This window comes from Leptonychotes weddellii, chromosome 1 (assembly GCF_054177405.1).
Source record: "Leptonychotes weddellii isolate Sample4059 chromosome 1, ASM5417740v2, whole genome shotgun sequence".
In the NCBI taxonomy this organism is placed as follows: domain Eukaryota; kingdom Metazoa; phylum Chordata; class Mammalia; order Carnivora; family Phocidae; genus Leptonychotes; species Leptonychotes weddellii.
In genome coordinates, this window is record NC_138369.1 from 79238160 (window position 1) to 79257182 (window position 19023).

Genomic DNA, 19023 nt, shown 5'->3' on the forward strand with positions numbered 1-19023 from the left:
GCCTGGGTGGCTCAGTTGGTTAAGCGACTGCCTTCAGCTCAGGTCATGATCCTGGAGTCCCTGGATCGAGTCCCGCATCGGGCTCCCTGCTCGGCAGGGAGTCTGCTTCTCCCTCTCCCACTCCCCATTTGTGTTCCCTCTCTCGCTGTGTCTTTCTCTGTCAAATAAATAAATAAAATCTTTAAAAAAAAAAAAAAAACTTTCCCAGAGGGGCACTTGGGGTAGCTCAGGTCATGATCCCAGGGTCCTGGGATCGAGTCCCACATCGGGCTCCCTGCCCAGTGGGAGTCTGCTTCTCCCTCTGCCTGCCCCTCTCCCTGCTTGTGCTCTCACTTGCTCTCTCCCTTTTGCTCTATCTCTCAAGTAAATAAATAAATAAATCATCTTTAAAAAAAAAAAAAACTTTCCCAGAAAAAAAACTCCAAGTCCAGATGGCTTCCCTGATGAATTCTACCAAACATTTGAGGAGGAAATAAAATCAATTCTACACAAATCCTTGAAGAAATTGAAAAGCGACAAAAACTTCCCCACTCATTCCATGAGGCCAACAGTACCCTGATACTAAAAGCAAACAAAGATATTACAATAAAACTCCAGACTAATAGACCTCATGAATATAGATGCAAACATCTTAACAAAATTTTAGCAGATCAAATCCAACAACACACAAAAAGAATAATACATCATTACTAAGTAGAGTCGATCCCAGGAGGACAAGGCTAGTTTAACATTCAAAAAAAATCAATGTAATTCACCATATTAACAAACCAAAAAGAAAAACTGTACTACTGGGGCCCCTGGGTGGCTAAGTCGGTTAAGCGTCTGCCTTCGGCATGGGTCATGATTCCAGAGTCCTGGGATGGAGCCCCATGTCGGGTTCCCTGCTCAGTGGGGAGCCTGCTTCTCCCTCTCCCTCTGCTGCTCCCACTACCTGTGCTCTCCTGCTCTCTCACTGTTAAATAAATAAATAAAATCTTAAAAAAAGAAAAACTGTATTATCAATTTCAATTGGTGCAGAGAAAGCATTTGACAACATCAACATAACCATTCCTGATAAAAAACTTTCAGCAAACCAGGAATAAAAAAAGAACCTCCTCAATGTGATTAAGGGCAGATCTGGAAAATCTACAGCTAATATCATATGTAAATGTGAAAGCCTGAGTATTTTTTGCCTAATATTGAGAATAAGACAAAGATACCAGTCTCACCATTTCTATTTAACATTTTACTATAGGTTCTAGCCAGGTCAATAACGCAAGAAGAAATTAGTCATTCGGATGGGAAAAGAAAAATTAAGAGTGTATTTATTCATAGATAACATGATCATCTATGTAGAAAAATTCAATGAAATCTACAAAAATGCTATTAGAACTAATGAGTGAGTTTAGAAAGGTTTCAGGATATAAGATCAATATACAAAAATCAATTGTGTTTCTATAAACTAGCAACAAACAATTGGAAGTTGAAATTAAAAAATCAATGTCATTTAGAATAGTATAAAAAAATTAACTACTTATGGGTAAATCTCACAAAAGATGTGAAAGACCTATACTATTAAAACTAAAAAACATTGCTGATAGATATTAAAGATGACCGAAAGAGAGTGATTCTATGTTCATAAATCCTAAGATTCTTAAGATGTTAAATATTGTTAAAATGTTAAATCCCCCAAATTAATCTATGGATTCAGTATAATCCCAATCACATCGCAGCAGGCTTTTTGGTAAAAATTGACAAACTGATTATAAAAATTCTTACGGATATTAGTCTGTTATCAGATACATGGTTTGTAAATATTTTCTCCCATTCCATTGGTTGCCTTTTCATTTTGTTGATTATTTCCTTTGATCTACAGAATCTTTTTAGTTTGATGTAGTCCCACTTGTTTATTTTTGCTTTTATGGCCTGTGCTTTTGCTGTCATATCTGAAAAATCATTGCCAAGACCAATGTTAAGGAGCTTTTCCCCTACTTTTCCTCCCCCAGGGATTTAATGGTTTCAGATCTTACATTTAAGTCTTTAATCCATTTCAAGTCAATTTTTGTGTGTGGTGTAAGATCAGAACCTAATTTTTATTCTTTTACACATGGATATCCAGTTTTCCCAGCCCCACTTATTAAAGAGATTGTAGTCCAACCCCCCCTGTGTGTTCTTGGTGCCCTTGTCAAAGATTAGTTGACTGTATATGCATGGATTTATTTCTGAGCTCTTGATTCTGTTCTATTAGTCTGTGTCTGTTTAGATGCTAGCACTATACTGCTTTGATTACTATAGCTTTGTAATAGAGTTTGAAATCAGGAAGTATGATGCCTCTAGCTTTGTTCTTCTTTCTCAAGATTGCTTTGGCTCTTAGGAGTTTTCATGGTTCCACATGAATTTTAGGGCTATTTTTTTTTCTATATCTAAGAAAGGCAGTAAAGGAAAAAAAAGATTAAAAAATGGACAAAGGATCAGAATAGACATTTTTCTAAAGAAGATATACAATAGGGGTGCCTAGGTGGCTCAGTCGGTTAAGCATCTGCCTTTGGCTCAGGTCATGATCCTGGAGTCCTGGGATCGAGCCCCGCATCCAGCTCCCTGCTCAGTGGGAGTCTGCTTCTCCCTCTCTCTCTGCTCTTTCCCCCACTTGTTTTCTCTCTCTCTCTCACTCACTCCCTCTCTCAAATAAATAATTTTAAAAAAGAAGATATACAAATAGCCAACAGGTATATGAAAATACGCTCAACATCAGGGAAATTCAAATCAAAACCACAATGAGATGTCACTTCACATCTGTTAGGATGGCTGTTATCAAAAAGACAGGTGATAACAAGTGTTGGCAAGGGTGTGAAAAAAAGGTAACCTTTGTACACTGTTGGTGGGAATGTAAATTGATGTATCTATCATAGAATACAGAACTACCATATGATACAGCAATTCTACTTCTGGATACATATCCAAAGGAAATGAAATCAATATTTCAAGGACATAATCATACCTGCACTCCCATGTTCATTGCAACATTATTCACAATAGCCAAGATATGGAAACAACTTAGGTGTCGGCCAGAAAACGAATGGATAAAGAAAATGTAAAAATAAAATACATTGTTACATATGTGGAATATCATTCAGCTATAAAAAAGAAGGACATCCAGGGCATCCGGGTAACTCAGTCATTTAGGTGTCTGCCTTCAGCTCAGGTCATGATCTCACAGTCCTGGGATGGAGCCCCACATCCAGCTCCCTGCTCGGCGGGGAGTCTGCTTCTCCCTCTCCCTCTGCCCCTCCCCCCACTTGTGCATTCACTCTCCCTCTCTCAAATAAATAAATAAAATCCTAAAAAAAAGGAAAAGAAGGAAATCCTGCCATTTGCAACAATATGGATGAACCTAGTGGACATTATGCTACGTGAAATAAGCCTGACACAGGAAGACAAATACTGTGTGATCTCACATATATGTGGAAACTAAAAGTAAAATTCATAGAACAGTGGTTGTCAGGCACTGGGGGGCACTGGAGGGATGGAGATGTTGGTCAAAGGATACAAAGGATACAAACTTTCATTAATGAGATCAATAAGTTCTCAGGATCTAATGTAGAACATGGAGACTATAGTTAATAATACTGTATTGTATACTTGGATTTTGCTAAGAGAACAGATCTTAAATGTTCTTACCACAAAAAAAGTAATTATGTGAAGTGATGGATGCAATAATTAATTTGATTGTGGTGATCATTTCACAGTGTATATGTACATTAAATCATCACATTGAACACGTTAATTATATATAATTTTGATTTGTCAACTATACTTCAATAAAGCTAGGGGAAAATCATATGGAAATGTACAGAACCAATAATGGCCAAAACAACTTTCAAAAAGAGCAATGCAGGGAACTAAAACTATCTCAGTTCAAGACTTATAAAGCTACAGTAATCAGGACAAGGTGGTATCGGCTTCAAGATAAACAAATATATCAATGGAACATAATAGTCTAAAAACAGACCCACACATATATGAACAACTGATTTTCAACAAAGGTGCAAGAGAAATTCAGTGGAAACAGAATATGCAAAAATGAACTCAAAATAGATCATGGACCTAAATTTAAAATCTAAAACTATAAAATTTTTAGAATAAAACATAGGAGAAAGTCTTTGTGACTCTGAATTAATCAATGATTTTTTAAATATGACATCAAAAGCCTAATACATAAAAGAAAAATGATACATTTTATTTCATCAAAATTAATACTTTATTCTTCAAAGTATACTGTTAAAAGATATTGTTTAAAAGAATGAAGAAGTCATGAAAGACTTTTCAGAGTGGTTAAAAAAGCAAACCAAGTAAGTGCTTCAAAACTAGGTAGAAGAAAAGCAGGGATTAGAGGAAATGGGATAGATGAGCCTCAGGTAGTGAAACCTAACTTCCTCAAGTTCATCTGAAGGCAAGAGATGGCATAAGAAGTCAGAAGGCGTGGGTGGTATCTGATGGCTGTCCAGAGAAAAGGAAGACGATCCACCAAGGTAACCCTGCCTCTGGTTCCCACAACTTAAGGAGACCCCATGGTTGACAGTGACAGAAAAAAGCTACTCGGAGCTTAGTAGATTCTGGAGGCCTTCATAATCCAGCTTGCCCTAAAATCCCAGAGCTTCAGGAAAACTCCCAAGAGAAAGAAAGCTTTATAAATCTTCTGGATGACTTAGGTCTCCAAATGATCTTCATTGCAATCCCTTCTAGGGGGAAAAAAAATCGGAGATGGGTCTTCTGAATATGGCCACTTACTATTAGATTACATTCATGTACTCCTATACTGGCATCCTATATTGGTTTCAAACAGGCATTAGGAAGTAGAAACTGTAAAAGTATAAAATAAAAACAAAAATCAGAGATATAGTATTTTCTTTCCACATTCCCAATCATCTTGCATACTGAGTGACCACACCTCACTTTGGAGACCACTGAGTTAGATAAAGCACTCTAGTTACATCCAGTAGACAGGAAATAATCAGACCTGATAGATTATGACAATATTAAGAAAAATAGAAATAGCTATGATAACAAAACATTGTAAACAACTGAACTATCCAAGAAAGAATAACTGGTCAAACTTATATCCACTTGACAAACTATTAAACAATCTTTTAAAATGATATCTTCAATAGTATGGAGGTTCCCCCAAAAATGAAAAATGGAAATATCATATGATCCAGTAATTCGACTACTGGGTATTCACCCAAAGGAAACAAAAATAGTACCTCAAAGAGATATATACACCCCTATGTTTATTGCAGCTTTATGTACAATAGCCAAGATATGGAAGCACCCCACATGTTCATCGATACTAAATGGATAAAGAAGATGTAGTATATATATACAATAGAATATTATTCAGTCATGAAAAAGAATGAGATCTTGACATTTGTGACAACATAGATGGACCTAGAGGGTATTTGCTAAGTGAAATAAGTCAGACAGAGAAAGACAAACACTGTATGATTTCACTTACCTGTGGAATCTAAAAAAAAACAGCCAACCAACCAAACCAATAAACAAAAAACAGAAAAAAACCCATAAATAGAGAGATATTCTCAATAGAGAACAAATTGTTGGTCACCAAAAGGGAAAGCAGGTGGGGAGATGAGCAAAATGGGTGAAGGGAAGTGTGGGAGATACAGACTTCCAGTTATGGAATGAGTAAGTCATGTGGATGAAAGGTACAGCATACGGAATATAGTCAATGGTACTGAAATAGCATTGTATGGTGACAGATGGTTGCTTCACCTTGGTGAGCACAGCATAACATACAGAGTTGTTGAATCACTATGTTGTACACCTGAAATTAATACGCATTTGTATGTCAACTATACTTCAATTAAAAAATAAAAACAAAAATAAAGAATAAGATATGTTTTCAAAGAATATTCTCTGACATGTAAAAATGTTCATGATGTGGCATTACATGAGAAAAACGAATGCACAATACTCAGGAAGATTTCAATTTTGTAAAAGGAAAACTTAATATGTATCATGGAAAAGACTGAGAAGAACTGTGTTGAGGTGTAATTAAATTTTGGATGATTTTACATTTTTGCTTTATTCTTTCAGCCTTTTCCAAAAGCTCTGAAATCAACATTTTCCATTTTATAATCATAAAAACACAATATTTTTGTAAAGAAAGCATTATAAAAAGATAAACCCACCAGGCAGTAAAAAGTGGTGACACTGAACACTTCTAGTGAGAGGTTAAGAAGGTTAGAAAGAGATTTAAAAAATCAGAACTCTAAGTGTAATGTATAGGGCCCTGGGTTCTCAGTAATGATGGAAGACGGGGACCCACCAGCACTCAGCATCTTCATTCACTTGGTTACAGGCATCCATCCTGCGAGCTCCAATCATGTCACAGACGGTGAGTGAGGTCATAGCAGTATAAAGATGCTTCAGAAGCCGGGGGCCCCGCCCCAGAGTGCTTCTCAGTCAGTTAACTCGTGTTCCCATGCTGTGCTCTCCAAAACAGAAAGCAACAAGTCTTCCTCTATACAAATCAGCTTTAGTGTTTTCTTGTGAAACAGGGTGGTTGAGGATGTGCTGGCCACCACAATCTAAAAAGATATGACAAGGAGAAGGAGATGCAGAGAAGGAGAAATAAAATGGGAATATCAGACAGGCTGAAATGTAAGGGTCTTCAATTTGAAGGCCAGAAGGGAACGGATTGGGATCCACAGAACTGAGAATCTTGAGGATGCATGGAGCACAGACTTACTCAACCAAATTCCAAAACTCTGTGACTAGGAGATGTCCTGTGAAACGTGACCTAGGTTTAGTTCCAGACATAAAAGGAAGCAATTTCTCTCACAGTGAGTAATAAATGGATTGGAACTTATTGGAATTCATCACCCCCAAGAGGTAATGCTGGCAGGAACCAAAAGAGCCTTCCAAAAAGCTTTGGACAAATTTATGAATGGCAGAATTGCAAATGACCTCTTTTGATCCCTCCCTCTTGCTCTTTCTCTCTCAAACAGACACTGTAGAGACTGAGCTAGTGGTTGCCCTAAGAGATGCTGCTCCGATTTTCCCTAACGGCCAGGCAAGGTCAGGGCCCCCACCCTGTGTTCCCACGGCACCCTGACCACACAGCATTATTATTCCTTGCCAAGGGGCCTGCAGCCCTGCTAGGTTGTCACAGCGACCTGAGTAGGTGCTCAATAAGTGTGGGTTGAAACAATGGTTGGACCCCACCTGTCTTTGTTAGAGGAAGCAGCCTGGAGGTGTGCCATGTGCCACATTTAATCGGGGCCAAATCTTGAGAGCTTTGACACTGGCAGGTGTGTTGATTGCTTTCTGGTCCTTGCTCTCCACTACCCCCACCCCCACTCCCATGTGCTCCCAGAGCAGAAAATCTGGTGCAAGGGCAGGAAGTGTGGGCAGTTTAGGGTATACTCTCAGAGGAATACCCCCGAGTGAAGCCGTGCAAGAACATCTCATCTGAGAAGTGGCTCTTGGAAGCTCCTGGGAGACTAATGTCTGGAGAGCTCTCGTCCTCCCCCTCTTCTTATCCCCCAGCCCTGCTCACCAGACAGCTCTATTGTCCACCCCTGTGAGCTTCTGAGCTCTGATTTGCAAGTCAATTCCCTGGGAACCACATCATAAGATACATTATCAGATAACAGATACTCCGTTATGTCAAGGACACAGTCTCCTGCATCTCCTCTAAGCCTTGTTTAATAACAGGAGTCTTATCTGTAAGTGAGCCAAGATTCTTTAGGTTGAGGAGGGATTTTAATTTATTTTTCCATTAATGGTCAGCATCCATGCTAAACCTGTAAACACTGTTTCTATAAAGGCAATGCAATACTAATTTTTAATGCAAATAAATAACTAGAGTGAGTGATTCAGAGATACAGTTTGTCCCAGTGGGGCTTTTGCAAATCTCTTACATTTGGCTTTGGAGAAGAGAGAATACTTTATATTCTGGTAAGTTGCAGTGGTCACCTAGGGTCCAGTTTCCTCATTCTTGGGATTTCTCAAGGATATATGGGAGAAAGGAAAGATAAATCAAAAGTAGAGATCATAACACCATACAGCTGTTAAAGTTAGAAAAAAATCTTAGAGATTTTCTACTAAAACTCTTTTGTTTTATAGGTGAGAAATGTGGTCACAGAAAGAATAAGGCCTGCCTGGGGATATACGGCCTATGAATAGCTGTGCAGAGTCCAGAAATGGCAAGTGTCTGAGAAATGTACAGGAGCGGCTATGGTAGCAGAGCACCCCATTGCTGAGTTTGTGACTATCGTTTAGGTGCCAGTAACCCACCAGGTTTGGCACATATGGCACAGATTCTCCTGGTCAGAACTCACTGGACACATTCTATTATAGAGATCCCATAAGTCTATTTAAATGTGTCAGATATTTACTCTGATTTGGGTTTCCAAATACAGTCACTAGAATTGCATAAAACCTGTAGAGGTTAAACAGTAGGTCTTGCCAGGAATCCCAAGAGCCCAGAGCCCAGAATTCTGTCTGGACTGAGATCCAGACCATGGTGAACCCAGGCCTGGAGGTCCTCAAGACAGTGGCTCCTCTGGAAGAAGAAGAAGAAAAAGCCACAGAAAAACTCAAGATCAAGTTGGCACCCATAATTATCAGTCTAGAGGCCACAGGAACTGACGTTTCTGGGAGGCCCCCCCCCCCCAGTCAACTGGGAGAAACAAGGGTCACAATCACTCTCGGAGCACAGTCACCAAAAGTAGCATTTCTCAACAGTTATGAAGGCTGAGATGGGGAAAAAGCATGACAAACAACGGGTGTGAGATGGGGGGTGGACCATCACCAGCCAGACTGTGAAGAAGATGGAGCAGGTGATGGCTTCTCCATGGGCTCACACTCCCACCAACCAACAGGGTCACCACTGCCCTCTTAAAACCAGCTCATCCTTCTGGAACTGGAAGAGTGGTTAGAGTAAACATGCTGACATGATAGGGATCTGCATCTCAAAGATTTCTGTTCTCTAGTGAGTTAGGCATGAAGTAAAGTGAACAAAAGTACTCCCCCTGCAGTCAAGCAATGATTCCATCAAGGAAGACTCAGATGGTACACCGGGCAGGAAGTGAGCAGGCCAGAGAACATCCATGTCCTGGACCAGAGAAGGGGGTTAGCCACATGGTCCTTAAGAAGCTATGGACACTTAGTAGGGGAGAACAAATACGAATTTTTTAATTATCTATTTAAAGTAGTTTCTCCACACTATAATTACACATTTTCGTTGTATTTAATTTGGGGGTGTTTTTATTGATAGTGGTGATGTCCTTCTGATTATAAACGGAGAGAAAAACCACCAATCTTTAAAGGGTCTGAGATCTCTTTGTTCTTGCTGGTTTACAGGAAGCAGCAAGACCTTGAGAACAGGAGAAAACACTGCAGCAGGACTGAGTGAGCTAGTATATGACCCACTATTTCAGGCAGATATAGAAAGCTCATCTTCTTCAGAAAAGGAACTGAGAGAGGAAATGAAAGAAAAAAATTACTGAGTCCAACTTCTGTCATATGGGATATAGTCACACTTCCTGGACTACACATCATTTTCTACTTTTTCTGATGCTTCTATAACTTGAAGAAAAGAGAAGGAAAAAATCCCATAAGCACTGGCATCTAGCTCTGGAAGGAGACAGACTAGACTGTGGTCAGGTAACCGGAAAACATGTGATCTCTAAGCTTCTGTCGGTGTTTTCAACTGTGAAAGTATGGAGACCATGAAAGATGGCCCAATGCTTATAGAACACTACCATGGGTGTTTGGATATAGGAAGCTGGGTCAAGAACTTAGTTTGGGTTGGAGATGGGAGCTGAACTGCCTTGCTGACAGGAGAAGAAGGATGGACTGACTCCAGGCACAGACTTAGCAAGGAGGACTCAGGCACTAGAATCCCAGTGCAGGAGAGCTGGGGCCACACCCTTTAGGGGTCCTCCATATTCCCCCAGCTCTGCATTCCCTGAAGGCCACAATCCTTTCAATTTGTCTCCCCACTAGACACACACTCCCCATGGCAATCCTGTTTTCTTCCAAGTGTCCCCCTGGCTCTGGACTGTAGCCAGAGTATCCAGGCTACTAATTTCCTGCCCTAGACACCCATTACTTCCTATTCCCCTCCATACCCACCAGCTGCCCTGGCAAGAAATCTGTGAATTCCTAGGTCCCTGGAATACAGGGCCAGGACTGGAAGAAAAGATGAAGACGACAATGGAGAAAGTTCATAGATACCCAAGGTGCCCAATTCAGCAAGTATCTCTCTTCTTGTGCTTTCCTGCCCACAAGTGTTACCAGCCTTGTGGCTCACCATCATGCCCCTAATGCTTTATTGTGCTATTGTGCTGGGAAAGATAGCCCTACTGCCCTACTGCCCCAGCCTGAGATTCCCTATTCCCTGGCTCTAAGTGATGAGAAAAAATGAAGAAAGACCACTTGGCCAGTAAGATTACCCTTTTCCTTCTCAGTTGACCTTGTAGCTGCCACGTTCAGAAGAGCAGCAATTTTTCAAAATGGTGGCCCTCTGAGCTATATGTTGAAGAAAAATTTAAAATTAATAAAATGTGATATTTCCTTTTATTTATAATGCTGGTAGTTGATGTGACAAAATCATATTAAGAACATTGTTCCATTTTTAAAACGGTGGCTTAGTAGAGTGTTTTATGGGTGGGGAACCTATTTTCCCAGCAGGCTTGTATTGCCTGTACTTACTGCAGGGTCTGCTAACAATGTTATATCTGCCTTATCTGCATTTTTCAACCTGTTATGATATATGAGCTACTACTACTTTCTTTCTCTATATGCTAATCCTCGAAAGCTATTTCTCGGGGTGGGGGGGAGATGCAAATAACTGTAAGTTTATGGTTTGAGGCAGAAAATGAAAGACAGGACTCAGAAGGATAAAAGATGGCATCAGGCCAGGGCTTATGGGGGATTGTGACTAATTTTAGAGTATGATGCCTATACTCAATTTTAAGTGACTGCCTATAAGTCCTACCCATTACTCACAAATAATCCTTAACTAAAAGTCTCCTGTGTACATAAAGTGTGTTAGTGATCATTGAGGTAAATTTACGGAACTGGGAAGGTCTTAAGATTAAGGCAAAGATGTACAAAAAATTAATGGTGGTTAAAGGAAGTAAGACACAGAGCACAGCTCCATAATTCAGGAAAGCAAAATTTTAAATCAAAATTTAAGTAGAGGAAACACCAGCTTCCAGATAAACTTCAATAGAAAGAGATACTGGTATAAACCAAAACTAAATTTTAAAAAAGAATTCTCTAAAATTCTAAAGCAAAGTGAAGCAAATGAACCTAAGTTGGTGGCATAACCAAACACAGAAAAACTATTCCAAGATCTTTTAAAACACATCAATTAACTTTACATCCTAAATAGGATAAGCCCTAAAACAAAATAACTGCAAAAATATTGCAAACTGTATGTATCCAGTTATCATATTATCATTTGCTTTGTTGACTTTATTATTCTCAGACTGTTTTATGTGTATTGTGGGATAAAATTAATGAATGCTTATGTTAACATTTTTGAGAACTGGGATTATCAGGTATAGGAGAAAGGGTTACAGGCATAAAAACAATGAGGTTAAATAAAAACCCCATAATCCTGAATTTGAATTGGAAGTACCAGAATAATGTCATGATGAATTTTATCTTTTGAAAATGTATTTCCCAGCTCTATCTGCAAAAAAGTCTAGAAACAATAACCAACCCAACAGCAATGAGCACTCCTAGTATCTACACTATGGTTTCTAAATATTTCCCCCAAAACGACTCTCCTTGAAGAAATGGCTGGTTCCAGCTCTGGGTTAAGAAACAAGATGAGCCTGAAATCTTATTATACTAAAAAGCAAGGAGGTAATTAAGGGCGACTAGGGTTCTGTCAAAAGGACTCAGGATCCAAATTGAAAAGTCTCACACTCTCCAAAATTGGGACAGTTTGTCCACTGATAAGAATAAATTTCAATGTTTTAATATAATACCAAGTACGTTTGAGACCATAAGCCTAAATGGTGCTAAAAAAATAACAACAGCAAAAAGGAAACTCAGTAGTAACTGATGGAAAATTAGGAAACCATTATTCTGAAAATGGATACAAGGAAAATATCAAGCAATTATCTTTCCTTTCCTATAAAGATCTGTACTTCAGAGTAACCTAAATGATGATGAGGGAAAGTTTTTCTTTTTAAGAGGCGTTCCACCTACCAAGTGAAGAAGAAATGATGGAATTAGGAAATAAATATTTGGTAACTACAAAGGAATTGATGGACCGAGATAATGATTATCAGTGCTGCTCATATCACAATGAGACACATCTGGACATTGTGGATCTCCTCATGAAAGTACAGAATTCTACCAACTAAGTGATCTTGCCAAAAAAATAAATAAAACAAAACTTGAATCTAATCAAGCCCCTAGATCTAACTAGCAATTTAGATGAACAGAGGAACTCATTACATGACTACATGGGATCCAATTAGTAAAATCCAGACAGTGGAAAACCCTTTAGGACAGACAATTCAGTTTCTTCAACAACTAAATTACAAAGAAAAAGAGAGTGAAAATGAGATGGAAGAGGAACATTTAGGTTAAAAGAGACTTGTAATAGATATCAACAACTGCAATGTGTGGGCCTTATTTGAATCTGGATTGAATCAAACTGTAAAATATAAAAATAATGAGACAATCAAGGAAATGTGAACACTGGTTGAATATTTGGTGATATTAAGGTATTTTTTCTGTAATAATGAATGGTATTGTGGTTATGGTTAGGGATTCTAAAAAAAATACCTAAGTTTTAAAGATACATACTGAAATATTTGTTGATAAAATGACATGATGGTTGGAGTATGCTTCAAAAAAATGGGGAGGGAGGATTGGAGAGGACAAGGTCAGTAAATGGGAATACAGAGGAAACAAAACTGACTATGAACTTACAATTGTTGAAGCTGGGTGACGGATACCTAGGGGTTCTCTCTCTCTTTTTGTATTTTTTGAAATTTCCCCCCAATAAAAATTTTTAAGAAAAGAAAGAGGAAAGAAAAGAGGATGCTAGTTCCATTGGACATAAGAGAAATACCTGAATCATTAAAAAAGTCATCAGTGGGGTCCCCCCAAAAAGCTGTAGGACTAAAATAAGGGTCTCTCTTAACTTTTATCATCTTCGCCCATGGGTTGTATTGTGACCAGATCTCTTCTCCTTTCTTAGATACATGTATTCCCTCCTCTAGCATGTTTCCATGCACAGAGCAGTCCTCTCAGTCCTCCAGAGATGACCAAAGAATCTGAAACCAGTACCAACAAGAGGAGTTGGATTCTGTACCACATAAAGTGGCAAAAGGAGTGGGTCATTAATGGCCTAGGCATCATTAATTAGAACCCCCTCTGGTCTGAAGCCTTGTTTGTTTGGCTAATGGAGTGTTTAATTTTTTTTTTTTTTCAATGCCTTTGGTCAAAGTGTGTACCATGAGCCTCTATAAACCTATACACTGACATTTCATGCCTGGCCCTGGGAGCCTGGTAACCCATGACCCATATCCTCAATACTAAGGCAATTCTGGCTCAAAGACTTAGAGATTTTTCCTTATTCTGTAGCATTTGAAAACATCATCCACCACAAAGTCTTTGGATGCTGCTAGTTTGCAGTTTGAGCAAATTCAGTACCCACCCTTTTACCCACTCTGTCTCTACCTTTAAATCTTAAATCCAAAAGATTTGTAGTAATATGAATTGACTGATGAAAATCTCTTCCTGTAATTCAATAAAACCTTTGCTTTACTTTTTCTTGTTTTCTAAGCAAAAATACATTTGGATTCTTAAAAATCATTGATTTGATCTGGTGAGAAAAGTCAATTCAAAGTAGCCTCCCTTATTTAGACAAAATAATTGCAGTAGGATGAGTAACTTTGTGTTCATCCTCTTTGATTAACTTTAAGATGAATCTGGAATTAATTCATTGACATCACAATAGGATCATTCTATGAGGAAACCCTGCCTCTGAGGAGAAAGTGATTGACATGCTTTCAAACTGCCTGGGAGGGCTACAATTTGGAACAGTAAAGCAATGGGGGTGGGGGTAACAGATGAGCTAAACCTAAAAGGAGCTTACAAGAGTTCGAAGACTGACTGCCAGTTCCTTGCCTTGGCCAAGTCATTACAACTCACTGAGCCTTAGTTTCTCAGCTTTCTCTAGGAAGTGGTATTTTGTTATAGCAGCCCAAGCAGACTAAGACAGAGCTGTAACACGTTTCTTGCAAGGATTTGGGCTTCTTGATTGTTCTTGCTCCTAAACTGGATGATGTATAGAAAATGGCAGGCTGCGTCCAAAATGTATATACTATACCTAGAATGTTTGCCCTAACCAATGTATTAGAACTGATAAGATTGTCTCATCTACAGATTTATATGAAGGTCTTTGGTGAATAGCCATGGAAGAGGTATCTAGATGGCAACATTTATAATATCATTTGAGATGTGGGATTTAATGAGTTCAATTTGGACCAAGAACTATGTTTATATCTTTACCAAAGTTGGTCAATGTAATATCCAAGTCGCTGAGCATTTTCACTATGGCCTGTGTTCCTAAAATTGCTTATTGACAGTGTAAACGTACACCTGGGTCATCTCAAATTGTAACTCACAGCAGAGTCCAAGTTAACCTTATATGAAACTTAGCCAATACTAGGCTGCTTCCCAGGACCCCAAAATGGCAAAAGAACAGATGAAAAAGGTCTCACCTTGCTATTTTCTGGCCAAACCATACCTGGAACATTGTGTCCAAATTTTATTCCCCACAATTACAAAGGGACTTCAACAAACGATAGCATGTTCCAAGGAAAGTAAAATTTCTAAAATCCATCATGGATGAGGTCTTCTTAGAAGACTGAATTAAAAGCAAAGATTCAGAGAGAGGCAAAACCCATCCTTATCTGTTCCACAGGTTGGCAAAGCACTGGGATTATTTTGAGTGGTCCCAGAGGAAAGGGCTAGAATGAATGGGTAGAGGTTACACACAGAAAAACCTCAAATCACCACAGCAACTTGAAAATGTTTTTTAATCCTGGAATCTGACCCAAAATACGGTAGAGGCTATCTGGAGAGGTAGCGGGTCCTCCAACACCACAGGTGTGCAGGTAGCACCTAGACACCCATTTTTCCACAGTGCTATCGAAGGGATTTCTGCACAGGCTGAAGGGTTGTTTAGATGACTGTGAAGGTCACCCAGCTCTGACTCTCTTCCTTGCTTCCCTGAAAGCTGCAGGCCCCGAGTGGCAGCATGGCACAGTAGTCAAGAGCCCGGTTAGGGAGAGTTGTACACCCGGGTCCCGATCCTAACTCTGCAAATGTGGCCAAGGGTTCTAACATCTCTAAGGTTCAGTTTTCATCTCTAAAATAAGGATAATGGTACCCACGTTCTACTGCTTTGTAAAAATTGAGCTAATTATCTTGAGCTCAGCATATTAATAACTTCTCCAGGAAAGATAAAACAAGTCTTCCTCACCCAGTCTGACAACTTTGGACCTTTTTTTAGGTGTATCCAATGATGAATTAGGTGCTGTGTCTTATTTCATTTTGATCCGTTTTTATAAGAGCTTGAGAACTTAAAGCAGGATACAAACGCTTTCAGTAGAAAATAATCTCCAAGGGGAAATATTGACAATTGTTTGGGCGTCAGGAAAAACCTGTCTGCATATTTTGAGTCAGGAGCTCACTCTGTGTAGAGATCATCAGCAGAATTCCCAAGGCCCTGCCACATGGGGTGTGGGAATGTCAGACCTCACGTTGGGCGCTCAGAATGCAAGAGATGAAAACAGCCAGCAGAAGGGCTTTCTTGGTTAAAGAAGGGGAGCAAACTGACCCATGGCAGTTCTCAGACTCAGCGAAGAGAATAGCGCACCCTAACCTTTGCCTGAGACGGCAGAAGTGTGTAGGGAGCATGCAGGGAGGGAACCATGGATTGTGAAGGGGGTAAAAGGACTTATTCCACAATTAAGCAAGGAAAGAGGGGGCAGGTGAATTTCCAGCTACACCGCCATGCTGACCTCAGTCATATTCAGTCTCAGCTTTCTCCCTTGTCCAAGAATGGGAAACCTACAGCTTATTCCTCCTATCCAATCCTTGCTGGTGAATAAAGCAAACTCACAGCTCCTAATTGAGAGAAAGCAACCCCACAAGGCGTGCGAATAAATGAATATGCACTCCAACCTACTGACGCATCTCTAAACTTTGATTTCACTTCTCAGGAGCCAAATTGCATTATAAGCAAGTGCTCAAATTTGCAGAAATGCCACAGAGGGAAACAAGGAAATTATACCCCCTTTGTTTGGACTTTGGTGGCATCACAAACCATAAAAACTTTCCATCATACCACCTCCCCTTAATGTGAATATTTACTGCCTGTGTCCCTTGAGTAATATCTTCTTTCTTTCACACTCTGTTCAATTTCAAGTTTTAATTTCAGTAATTTTATTGACATGACAATGTACACAAATGCTGCTGGAGTTAATCCAGCAATGCTCTGTGTTAGGGCCCATTTTATATCATCTCTGTCTTTCCTATTATTCTCCATCTCTCATTTGGTGATAGGCTGTCACAGAGGAGGGAGGTTATCTGGCTGTCCTTATTTTACCTGAAAGTTATGGAGAATTTTTCCTTCATAGAAGGTACTCTGTTGCCCTTTCAGACAGTTGGATAAAAAGTGCACTATCCATATTCTTCACAAAGGAGGTTCCTCTTGCATGTCCCTAACTCCCCCGATTACCAAGTCTATCTTGCATAAGTTTCACATTTTTTCTGGTTATTTGTTTTTTGTTGGTTTGGCTTGTTTTGTTGTCATTGTTTTAATTTTAATTTTCCATTTTTGCATTGGAATTGTGGAACTTATATCTGCTAAAAATTTGGAGTATGTATTAGTTTCTTGGGTTGCCATAAGAAATTACCACAAACTTAGATGGCTTGACCTGTTCCATTTCCAACCTGGGCTGGCTCACCCCTCCTTAGGCAACCTAATGGTCCCCTGCTCCCAGGGAGTCACCATACTGATGCCAAATTTAGTGCGGACACTCGATCAACACAGCGCACTACAGCCCAGAACTCCTGGGCTCAAGCGATCCTCCTTAGATGGCTTAAAACAACAGAAATTTATTGTCTCCAGTTCTGGAGTCCAGACACTGGAAATCAAGGTGCTCCCTCTGAAGTCTCTAAGGGGAAAATCCTTCCTTACCTCTTCCTGGCTTCTGGTGGTTGGAATCCTTGTTCCTTGACTTATAAAGGTGCACCACTCCAATTTCTGCCTCCAAAGTCACATGACATTCTCCCTGTGTCTGTGTTCAAATTTCCCTCTTCTTATAAAGACAACAGCTCTTGCATTAGGGCTGACCCTAAATAAGTATGCCCTCATCTTAACTTGATTACACCTGCAAAGACCCTGTTTCCAAGTAAGGTCATATTCACAGGTAGTGGGGCTAGGACTTGAACATATCTTTTAGGGGGACACAATTCAACCTGTAAAGGGGCATTTGGTGGAAATAAAACAATCTGTTAATGTGACTCTTGGGTGCCCTGTTCAGGGGCAATAAAGCAGCACAATCACACTCTTTGGTTTATAGCCTGAATTTTAGAACATTTCTACAAGAGATACTTAAGTCCGGAAGTGATCCCCCACTCCTCTCCCCCCCAAAAATTCTTAGACATTCCTATGTGTACTGTTTGCTGGAGTCCAAATACACAGAAGCTGAGACAATATCGACATAGATGTAATGAAGTACTAATAGCTTTGAAACTCACCTCATCCCATCTCCTACGCAGGCACCTGGGAGATACAAAATCATCAGAAGTCAAAAGAGAAATATTGCACCATAGAATTCCCTAAAATGTGTGTGTGTGAGTGTGTGTGTGGACACATACTTTACACATTCTTTTCATTAACAAGCCTGGTTTTTCAAGGTTTTTTTCTATATAGGATAATTGGCCATATTCGTGCTAATAGCTCTGATGGCTCAGAAAGAGCTCTTGCTTCTTCACCAAGAAGGTCCAGAAAGAAGCAGCTAATAAGCATCTGTGTGGATGCTGGGCTGTGCTGGAGGATATGTCCCCCTTGTTTAGCTGGCATGCCCATCCTGGGCCATCCTCATCAACCTTAGTCACAACAGCAGAAGTCCATGGGCCCAGACAGATACTTTCCCTCACCTAACATCCAGCTGGCCTCTAAGCCCACCTTTTTCACCTCTCTCCTGGGTCTCTTCTCCACAGTTCCTCCATTTTTGTAGCCCTTAGGTCCTCGCTGTCACCTTCATTCCTCATCTGGACAGTTGGAACAGCCTCTCATCTGGTGACTGCCACGAAGCTTGTCCTTTCCAGTGCTCCTTCCACACTGCTATAAGAGGATCTTCTCAAAGTCCCAACTTTTCAATGCCCAGAAACCTGCTTTGGTTCCTCATCCCTGAAAGCAGAGATTCTAACGAGTGTGAGCATCAGAATCACCTGGAGAGCTTGTCAAAATTAAGATTGCCGGCCACACCCCCTCAGTTCCTCATTTGGTGGCCGGGGTGAGGCTTGAGAATCTACATTTCCAACCAGTCCTCTAGTGGTGCAGGGGCAGCTGGTCCAAGGCCCATACTTAGAAGAGCACTAGCCTAGAGAATGGAGTCTGCACTTCTAGAACTACAAAACAATGTGCACAGCCCGGCCTGTTTCTCTAATTTCGGTTCCTTTCACTCCCCCCACAGACAGGTTTTTTTTGGTTTTTTTTATTGTTATGTTAATCACCATACATTACATCATTAGTTTTTGATGTAGTGTTCCATGATTTATTGTTTGTGTATAACACCCAGTGCTCCATGCAGAGCGTGCCCTCTTTAATACCCATCACCAGGCTAACCCATCCCCTCACCCCCCACCCCTCTAGAACCCTCAGTTTGTTTTTCAGAGTCCATCGTCTCTCATGGTTCGTCTCCCCCTCCGATTTCCCTTCATTCTTCCCCTCCTGCTATCTTCTTTTTT

General features: G+C 40.0%; 1 protein-coding gene across 1 annotated transcript in view; it reads right to left on the reverse strand.

Annotated features, from left to right (window-relative positions):
- The window catches only part of LOC115943091 (uncharacterized), a 156768-nt gene that overhangs the window by 4117 nt on the left and 133628 nt on the right, over positions 1–19023 (reverse strand). The gene's annotated exons all lie outside the window — the stretch shown is intronic.